Source organism: Coptis chinensis, chromosome 2, assembly GCF_015680905.1.
Source record: "Coptis chinensis isolate HL-2020 chromosome 2, ASM1568090v1, whole genome shotgun sequence".
In the NCBI taxonomy this organism is placed as follows: domain Eukaryota; kingdom Viridiplantae; phylum Streptophyta; class Magnoliopsida; order Ranunculales; family Ranunculaceae; genus Coptis; species Coptis chinensis.
This window is the reverse complement of record NC_141457.1, coordinates 76,491,533-76,503,240: the sequence shown is the minus strand read 5'-3', so window position 1 is coordinate 76,503,240 and position 11,708 is coordinate 76,491,533.

Here is an 11,708-nt window from a genome sequence, read left to right as displayed (position 1 = left end):
CAGCCCATTCAAAGTGCAAAAACTTGAGATATCTCATTTATGTTTTGTTGATGATGTGCTCCTATTCCGCAAAAGGTAATATGGACTCTATTATGGTGTAGAAGGGTATCTTACATTCTTTTCTCCGGCTACATGACTAAAGCTCAAGAATGCAAAGACAACTCTTCTAACTGGAAGTATGAGCGGAAGGGCTAGCATTAGCTTGAAGCCATGAACATCTCTCTTGTAACCCCACGGGCCACTTACTTGGGGCTGCCACTCTCCGGCTACAAGATTAGGGGGTGAAAGAATGCTTGCCGCTCATAGAGAAGATTACCGGAAGAATCTCAAACTGGAAAAACAAGGAGTTGAACAGAGGCGGGCAGAGCTTGTGAAGTGTGAAGTGCTTTCGTCCTTCCAGAATTATTGGGCCACAACTTTTGTTCTCCGAAAAGTCGTCTTTGGATAAAGTAGCTAAACCGTGGTAATGATTCATCCGGGCGGGACCGAGTATGGCAAAAAAAAAATGCACCATGCGAGCCACGCTACCCTCGGACTTGACAAGGAGCAAGGTGGACTTGGTTTGGTGGACCCACGGGTTTGGAATCAAGCCGCATATTGTGGATTAGTGGTGAAATTGGCGAGAAAACTGATTGTGTATGGGTTAAGTGGGCTTGGGAGAACCACATAAAGAAGAAGCATTTTGGACCATGAAAGTTCCGCAAGACCGCTCATGGGTGTGGCGAGGATCCTAAAGAAACGAGGAGAGACTGCACGGAAGTTTGTTAGATATAGCATAGCTTAATGGTAATGGGACGAGCTTTTGGCATGACCCGTGGTGTGCGAGCCCACTCATCTTGGACCCGATGCAAGGGCCCTTCCGGGTGAAGTCGTTCCAATGGATGCACCGGGTCGGTTCGGTGATTCTTAATGGAGAGTGGGAAGAGAGTATCATCGACCTACCGAATGTGAGGTGAAGAGGTCGATCATGAACACCGAGATTAACTCATACACCTTGGAGGACCAAGTAGTTTGGACGCCATCGAAGTTCAGGGCTGTTTTCTGTGTCCTCTGCCTATGCGGTCTTGAAGAATGTTAGAAGTAAAGTAAAATGGTACAAGATTGTATGGGGAAAGTTGTCGGTGCCGAAGCATTCATTCACCGTATGGCAGCTGTTCTCTGGATCGTTACCTACCCAGAATAGAGTCATGGCGAAGAAGGTGATTGGGCATTCGGCTGCTTTGCCTGCGGATTTATATGAGGAAAGTTCGGCGACTTGTTCTTTTGATCGCTCCTATTCAAACCGGTGTGGAGCAGTTTTAAGGAGGCGATGGGGTTACCAAGCGAGTTGAAATTCCCATGCAGAATGGTATTACATCATGCGATTTGTAGACCGAAATCCATAGCCTCCGAAGTGTTGAGAGCGCTAACATGTCCGCAGCGTGCAAAGCGATATGGAATGAGAGGAATTGGAGGCTCAAGAGGCAAATGGTTTTCGATCTTTGATTCGATGTGAGCATGAAGGTCGTGAATAGTATGAAATTGTATCTAGGGAAATCATTTGGAAGTAGTGAAGGATGATGTCGCAGTGCGAACTGTTTTGACTAGGCTCGGGATTGGTGTAGCGTACACGCGAAGGGAGGACCAGTGGGTCAAATGGACGAAACCTGACTCTGACATTCTTGTCCTTAACACGGATGGATCTCTACAGTAGGGAAAAGTAGGTTATGGAGGGGTTTTAAGGGATTGATATGGAGAGGTTCTCATGGCTTTCTGCGGAAACTCCACAAAACAATCAGTCTTATATCAAGAGCTGCTTGGGGGTCCAAAAAGGCATTGAAGGGGTGGAAAAACTGAACATAAGGGAGGTGGTAGTGCAGTCTGACTCATTGAGAGTGATACAGATCTTGGAGAAGAGGGAAGCTCCACCTTGGTATTGTAAGAACCTGGTGGCTCAGATTGGGTGTGTAAAAGCAAGACTTGCAGAGGTTAAATTCCAACATGTGTTCAGAGAAGGAAATCAAGTTGCGGATTACCTGTCAAGAGTTAGTAGTAATTGTAGTACTCATAGTATAGAATGTAGTAATCAATGCATGTACTTCCTCCCCCCCATGGATCAAAAACTTAGTGCTTTGATCAAGGGGGATAAAGAAGGAAAGTTGTACTTGAGAGTTTGCCAGTAATAAAAGGTTGGGGTCCCCTTAACCCCTAGTTATGGAAAAAAAAAACAATTTGTTGAATTATTGTATACTTGTGGACTAGATTATGTAGATATATATAGACATAGTAGTATCAATTAATGGCTTAAGTGCTTAATTAGTTAATATCATCAGTACATATTAAATTCTTAGTAGTCAATGTACTATAGTTTTGTGAATTGAAATAAATATATAATTTTGTTGATCCTTATTGTTTAGAATATCTGAAAAAAAAAAAAAAAAATCAATATTTTTTTTAGGGGTGGGGTGGGGTGTGCACATAATCTCGCATCCTCTGGCTTAGGATCCTGGTTTCGTCCCTAGCTGTAGACATGATTCACTTTTGAAGGTATAAATGAGAGGTTTTATCATGAATATAATCATGATTAATTTAGTTACATTTGTTGGTTAATTGGGAAGATTTTCTTCAACATTAGCAAATTTTTTAAAGAGATCGAATGGTGTCAGGGGGTCAGCAATTCCCACCACAAAAGCAGGAAAGGTAACTGGGAAAAGAGCATGTCATGGATCCTACTCCTCAAGTATTCAACCCTGAATATAAAGCCTCCAACAAGCTTCTAGTACAACTACTCCGCTCAAACAACTACTCAAACACAAACATACGTTATATGACGATCACCTCATGACATTTATATGTGCATATACCCGACCATACGGCCAATCGGCCACACATATATGATTGCAGTGATGCTTGTTAGCTACACTTATTACTTTATTTTTGTGGTGTGTTTTTTATAATGTTTTAGGGACACCACTACATATATGGTGATCATTCAATTGGAGTTCCTCACTGTTTTTGAGGATCACATGCATCTATAATATTTTTCAGGACACCAAATCAAAATCATTTTTTTTTTTCATATGTATGATATTTACAATTGAAAAAGGATATCAGTAAAAGACCCTCCATTCCAGCTCAGTGCAGTATACATATGTAGTTTGGTTGATTTTGGGACTTACCAGCTTAACACGGGTTAGGTTATCTACTCTCTATATTATCCTACCTACATTTGAATCTAACTCGATATCAATATGGTGAAGCAACTTTGTGAACTTGTGGGACTTGAAGAAACTTTGTGAACTTGCATGTATAGACTACCGTAATTTCCTAATATATATAGGGAATAAATAGTACCATTAGGCTGCACGACTTGGTCAGTGAAGTAGGATAAGTCTTGATATGCAAGGAATACATAAGAAGGTATGGGGGGTTGTGCTGCCCTGCCCATGGGGGTTTCAGTCCTAAAACTTGCTATCTTATCCTCACTAAGTGAAGCTGGTTGTGCCGGGGTCCAAATAGGTCCTGGTGCCACACCATTGACGCGAATACCTTTTTCCACTAGCTGAAGTGCAAGGCTCCTTGTGAAGGACACAATTGCTCCCTTGGTGGCTTGGTAGAAGTGTAATCTAAAGTCATCGGATTGACTTTGTATGCATTCACGGATGTCGTGTTAATAATGCTACTTCCTTCCCTCATATACTTTAGAGCATGCCTATGGTTCAATATTTAGAGTTTAGAGTTCAGGAGCATAAATGCCAAAATAAATGTATTGGAAAACATAACAAGAGGTGATTTTTTCTTAATACATGCACTACGATCTGGTGACTAAGAGTGGGCAAAAGCCTGATGCTAATGATAGCAATGATGAGAGTGGCAAGTGATGATGTCACGAGATGAAATTGAGTGACGAGTCATCGATGTTGAACTGATCTTGTCAAGTGGGCGAGTGCTCATATGTTTAAAGTCGAGTTGAGTTGGCAGACTCGATATATGTGGATTGTGTGCGTGTCATGTGCTTGAGGGGTAGGATGTCCCTTACGTACAATTGTCATATGATTAAATATGGATTATGGACTTGCCTTTCCAGGGTTTCAACCATATTATGCTGGCCTAGACTTGAAAGGAACTAGATTCACTGGCCCACCTAGCTTATAACCATGGACCATTGGTATACCGCACTTTGTCATATACGAACCATGACAACTTGAAAATCATCAAGTCAATTGATAATCAATTCAATTTTTGTTGTATTTCCCAAACATTGTCAATGGCTCATGTAAGAATACCTATGTGTGTTTATATATGCAGAGCATCTCTAATGGTTGTGTCATGTATGACTTGCCACGTAGGCGAGTCATACATAATTATAACACACAAACCCAACAACAAAAACCACACCCTAACATTAAATGTTCATTTTAGTCATAGTATTTCACCATGCGCCAAATCACGTGTCGTACAACTGGTGTTTTGCCTCATGGTGTCTAAAACCTACCAATATTCATATTTTAGCGGCTATATTTCTTTCAACGGCCATAAAATTATATAAAAAAAGATCATCATGCAGCAAAAGACTTGTCGTGCAACTAGGGGTGTAAAAAAATCCCTCAAGCCCTCGGCCCAGCCTATGGGCCAAAAAAAACCCTCAAATTTAAGCTCTCATGCAATTTGAGGGCCGGATAAGGGCCTAGATGTGAAAGCATGAGGGCGGCCCTCAGTTCGACCCTCAAAGACCCTCAGCTCACAACTTTTCTATATAATTTTATTTATATTTTGTTAAAAAGTACGTAATTATATAAATAGCAAAATGAAAAATATGTTTTACATAAGTTAGTGCTTTGTGTAGGCTCCTCCAACATTACATGAAAGATCTAGTTCAAAATAACAAAATAACAACAGCAGTGGATCTATCTTGACCTTTGCTCAAGTATTTGAAAAGATACTTGACCATCCGACTTCTATTACAGAACTCCACGTTGATGTGTGCTCCATATTTCTTTAAAAGAGCTAGATTATAAGGAACAACCCATTTGTTATCAACGGTGGTGAAAGTCTTTTTCTTCCATTTTTTTGTAGCTGTTCTACCTAGTCTTCTCATGTACTTTGCAAATCCCTTGTCATCGAATGTAGTTTCTTTGCAGAATTCTTTTGGATAAAGTCTGGTATATTTTCGTTCGTTCATGCAAAGTGAATTCTTGTCTAGCTCTCCACATGGACCGTGAATCATGTTGTCTAAGACAATTTCATATAACAACGGGTCATCATTTTTGTCTGGAAGTTCAGCTGATATAATCTTATCAATGTCAGCTGGTGTAGAAGGCTAGTCATCAGGGTGCAACCAAAGTAGTATGTGAGCGTGTGGTAGACCTCGTTTTTGGAATTCAATAACATAGATGGCTGCAAAATTCAAATTTATAAGTAAATAAATATGAATGCTTGATACCACTATATCACATGAAAATTTACAAATTTCTTTGTATAAAGCCGCTACGTCTAAGAAAGGAGTATAACATATAAAGTTCTGCATAACCCCGAGCAACCATTGGCTTTGTTTGTCTTTTGTCCCTCAAGTCCTCTTTCAGTTGGAATATCATTCCTTTTTTTGCTTATTTATTAGTTATTACACTTGGCTTGAAGTGATTATTTGTTACACATTTCTAGTGCGACATGCTATCTTTTTTGTTTATGTATTTTGAATGGTGACATTGGTTGATACATTTCTTTAAGGTGATACAATTCCAAGTTCCATTCATTTTCATGGACTATGATATTTCAGAGTGGGATACAACTTTACATGGGAAAAAATAACACAAATGATATGTGCAAGCCTGACTGAAGTTTATAATTTATTCTCTTTGTTAGGGTTCTAAGTGAGACATTAGACATTATATTGTAAACCGACTAATTATTCCTATATAAAAAGTGTAAGAGAAGGCCGAAAATAATTGACCCGTACTACAAGCTTGAGGTGTTTGTGAAATCCTGGTAGTGTCGCTTCCCCATACTTACTTTGACAAAATGACAACCATAGACATTTTCTTGATCGGTGTTTGTCAACCATAGACATATTAACATCTTACATACTGACTTACTGTAGCAACTCGATTAAATTTTAGAAGGAAAAAAACTAAAACCAGCATAAAATAAAATAAAATAAAATAAAAATGAATAATTTACGAGGGAAAAAGGGAGGAATAAGATGTTTTCAAGCCAAGAGTCACATAGTTTAGGCATCACACAAATAAAATTAAGATGTAAAAATATTTAAAATTACCTGCTATAACTTTGCCAAAGTGTTCTTCTTCTTTGAGGTCCTTTATAATCTGATCCACTTTTATCTTAAACGCTCTAACTACAACTTCGGGACAGTATTCGGATTTTAGACCTTCAACTCTTTTCATTGCAAGTTTAATTTCATTCTACTTTGGATTGTGTCACGCCCCGAGACCCATCACACATCCCGAGGACGTGGAATGAATCTCGAGGCAGACACCTATCCGGATTCTACCGAAATTTCGGCAGAGTTTCCTTTGTTTGATCGACATTCGTAAACCCTAAAACCTGTCATAAACCTGTCATAACATGTCATAAACCTGGAAATCCTAACTACAACCTTCCAACAACATCAAATCCCATCCACCAACTATGTAAGTATAACTGCTACTTAAATACATCAAATATTACATCAAAATGGCCTAGCCCACCATATATACAACCAAATGAACTAGCCTCTTACTATACAACCAAAAGAAAAGAGCTATGCTCATTATATACAAAAAAGAATAACCTAGCTTATCTCTATACAGCCCCAAAATATAAACTTGACTCGTCTCGTCAAGCGTAAGGGAATCCTCCCAAATCCCCATAACCCCTCATCGCTAGGGTTAGGAAAAGCCTCCTCCCGCGAATCGCTCAAATGCGAAATGTTAAGTAGGATGAGCAAACAACTATGCCAAGAGAAACGCACATAACCAATACATATTCTACTTATAGAAATCATTTGAAACATGCGGGTTTTATAATACGAATCAAAATATCGCGGACTATATACATACATCACTAGCTAGCATAAATCATATCGGCATGCTTCTTTAATATTCAAATATATCTTTCACAACCATCATACAACTATTGTGGCACGTGATCCTATTAGAATGGTGAGGGTACGACCGGTACTCACCCGATCCGCAGGCAATCTCGGTTCAAGATACTTCCCGGTGTGAACCATGCACCGTTGTTTTCCCGATTTTACCTAAGCAGGAGATGAAATGCCGTTGTTGTTGTTCAGACACACAAAATCCCCAAAGCTTTTAGGGCTCGGTGCCCCTGTGACCACGACTCCCCATACGGTGTCACCTAACTTACGGGTGGTCAACCGCTCGACGACCGCAGATGCGCCAGGGATCGACACACATCCAGGAGTGGACTAAACTCTCACTCCTCGCGTCTAAACCTCATCGAGGTAACATGTAACCCCACACAAGCTAATCACCATACAGCGTGACACGTACAAGCATGGTTATCTAGAAAAGTAGAAAAGGAATTCCCGGACTACATCCAGTGATGCATCCCTTTAAAGGTGGCCCACCACCTCGAAAGGTGTACACTACAGTTGGAATCCTAGATCGAACTGCCGTCTCCGGAAATGCGACAACAGTTCCTTCTTTATAGGAATTCACAATTCCTTTTCTAAATCCCCTCGTGATAAACATAATAATATCTATATATATATATACTCATATTACCGATTATTTTCAAATACTCTAGTTACCTATGTAGTTTTTCTTTTAAAACTGTTGATTATGTAGGTGTGAGTTCCTGGATTTCCCGTCCTCGAGTAGAACAACCTATGACTCCCAAATGGGCCAGTCATAGTAAATAACAACCGATGATTCCCAAACGGCGAATCATCGTAAATAACAACACCCATTCCGGGAAAAATCCAGAACCTCGCGCCTAATTACAAACAACCGGGTAATCCTTACCCGCATTTAAAAATCCATCTCTCTGTCTCCTTACTGAGACAAGAGACGCGAACCTTTCCCAAAACCAGTTTTTCACTTTTAACAAAGAAACAATCCCTCGCTACCCCGATTTTACCGAAAACCCATTTCACACGAAAGCTATCTATATATATAGTTTATAACGAGGAAATACAATGCAAAACATGAATATCATATATACATGCATGGTTGATACACAAACTATCTAATTCCAATTTAAGCAATTCAAATCATGCATGAAAATAAGCAGACTATATATATTGGGATGTAGGTTCCTACCTTAGCAAGCTCCTTCTCCTCAAGCCCACTTAACCAAATTGAGCCCGCTTACCCGAATCAACTCGAATTCAATCCTATACAGCATATACATATACGTCGGTTGTTAGAATTGATCGAACAACGAGGAATTCTTAACTTAGTATAAGAGAAGAAATCTCAACGTTAAGAATGGGTTTTAGGTTAAATTTCCATCTACTACTGGATTATCAGAGCTATAGGCCATTTACTCGGCATCATTACTCGACGACAGGCTCTATAGTCATTTACAGCCACTGTAGGACCGCGCGTCAACGCCAATCATATCTATCAATCCTACTAACTATTACGATTTTTCCCAACTCCAACTACAACAAATTTCACTCTTCAATTCACATTTAATCCAATAATACTAAGTGGGTGTTCTTTCTCACTCACTCGATACTCGACGTGATTTTTAAACAAGGTGAACTAGCATCAATGCTCTAAAATAGATTGAATATTTAAAATTCTTACCGAGTGATCAGCAACCACAATCGCTCCTAGCTCGCTGCTTCACCAAAATCGCTCCACTCTATCGCCTCCAACCGAGCTACTGCCACAGTACATCACCCCCAACTCAATTAATTCAATCAATACATCACAAGTTATCGACATCGAGTTTAAATTATTTGATGGAGGCGAAATCACTCACCTTTCACTTCAATTTCGCTTGTTATGCTTGAATTTCACTAGCTTCTCCAGCTGCTACTGCCGAATTATACAACCACCACATTTAATATCTTCAGTAACACATCCAATCCATTGAAACGAGTTTAAACTAATTGTTTGAAACCAAATTACTCACCTTTCGAAAAAACACGACGCAATTCAAATAATTTTTCGACTCCACCACTGTTTCACTCCACTCCAGCTCGTCCAACTGCTATTGCCGACCTTCAACACCCCCAATACACTCAGTTACAATCTATATATCCAATTCTATCAATATCTAAATCAATTTATTAAATAGATACGAAATCGCACTCACCGTTCTCTGCGATCCGGCGAACTTCCAGTAATTTTTGTATCTCCACACTCGAATTCACGGTTTCTAAGGTTTGGGGGTTTAAATTTTTGGGTGAAATCGGTTGAATTTGGGCGATTTGATATTTCTCTCTCCTAGGGTTTGAGAGATGCGAATTGGGGAAGATGGGTGCGATTTGGATTTCGCGATTTCTGTTTTTCTATTTTGGGCCGCGATATATTTAGGCCCAAGCCCAATATATCCTACTTAGATTTAACGTCCTACTTAGACTCCTAACCACTAACGAATTTGACGTCGCGCCGTAATTATTTTTCCGGCTCATCCCGCTAAATTTAATCTTCTATATTCTATCTCACCGCATGCTATAATGATGGCCCAATCATGCGTGTAAGCTGTTAACTCGTGCCAGCTTCGCACGCAGAAAACCCCTAACCGCCATTTTTGGTCAAATTTTCGCCTATGGTCGCTTACCTAACGTGACTTATGAGTCGGAGTTAAGTTCCAGTAAGTTACGTACGTTTGAAATATAACCCCGACGACCAATTTACATAAATGACCCTAAATTTAATATGAAATTTACAAAAATACCCTTAATAATAATTCAGGACTTTACAGATTGCAAGTGAATGTGATGAATAGATGTGGAGGTCCCGCCCATCTACATATAGCAATGACATCCTGATAATTCTGCACCATGTACCGTGGCCCACCAGTAAATGAAGAAGGCAAAACTAAACGCTTTCCGACTAATCTTGCATCTGTGTCTCCAGCGTGCACTGAGTCAACTATATTCTTATATAGTTCTGCTCTGATTGTGGAGTGGTTGTTTCGGAACCAATCAAGTCTTTCTTCTTCTACACATGTGTATATATCGACTAGAAATTGCATTTTTACTTTACCACCTCTAACTAAATTCTGGCCCTCATTTTCTCTATGTTGAAGTCTGAAGGCATAATATTCTCGCATGCTAACTGTGTGGCGGTGATTTTCTGATATTTCTTCTTCACCTCGATACAAAATATCGAATGTGTAGCCGTCCTCACCGTATGAAAATAAAAGAGGATATTGCATTGCCATAAAGCTAGGATAATGTTCAGTAATTCGTTTTAGGCCTTCTTCTTGGTGTTCAACAACTATATCTCAATGATGAAATTCAACTCCATTTCCAAGCATCAGTGTTGCTACTTTAGTAGATGTAGGCAGGTTGTACTATCTTGCATCTTTTGAGCGTGTGTCGATGAGTCTAATGCGTACAGGTATGTAGTCCTCTTCATTGAACCTATCTCGTGCCATTCGGAAGGCCTTTGCAATTTCATTTTCCGCATTCAGCATTGTTATCAATCTTTCAACTATACTACCATCTAATGCTTGTTCGAGTGCTTGATTGGGCAGAACACTTAACCTATTGGACACCTCGTTCTCTGTGTCATATATATAAAGTTGCGCAAACTTTGGTTTATCTCCTGTTGAAAGTAATGATCCAATTTTATGGTAATTTTGTCCATGAATTCTGAAAACATATGGACCACCACCATTCTTAATTGCATAGTCTATTTTTCCACCCATTGATGTGAAAGCAAAGATCGAATTATATGATCTTATGTTTTCAATAAAATGAGTGCTTTTTGGTCCCCTTGATTCAAGTAGATCCTTTAAGAATTGTGGAGGATTCTTCAATAGTGGAAGTTGTATCTTTCCCACTTGACAACAAATGGAGAATGTAGGAAGCTGTCCATTTTGTTTCATGTTGTTCCTTTCTTCATTCCAAAGTATAGCTCCACAGAAAGAACAAACTTTGTTGGGTTCACCAAAGTCCCATAGTTCTATATAAAGAAAAAAAAGATAAGAAAAAGGATATAAGTTATTAATCGAAATATTCAGCATGTTTAATTTAATACTTACCAATATTACGAGTACTTTTGCGAAGTGGAATCTTTGTCAATGAAATCAAAAATCGACAAATCAAAATTTGTTGAATTGTTGTTGATGTTCTGAAAATCAACATCAGTAGTGATGCTTCTTTGCCTATTCACGGTTTCTTCTCTGTGCATAGACTAAACTCTTCGAATATTTGAAATTCTAGTAGCACGCGAATCATTTATAACTAACTCTCTTTGTGGGAGAGGATTGCATCTTAGCCTTGATTTACGAACCTGTTTATTCTTCTCCTTGGCCATAGGGATTTCTTATAATAAAGTTTAAAAAAAGGCAGAATTAAATTGTAAGGGACACTTATTATAGAGTAGTTAGATTGAATACACACAGAAGAAGTACTCAGATATATAGAGTGGTTAGATTGAATACACACAGAAGAAGTACTCAGATATATAGAGTGGTTAGATTGAACACACAAAAAAAAAATTTAATCATGCACTCACAAAAAAATCTAATATAAAGAAAAGAAGTACTCAGATATATAATTACATGCACACACAAAAGAATTA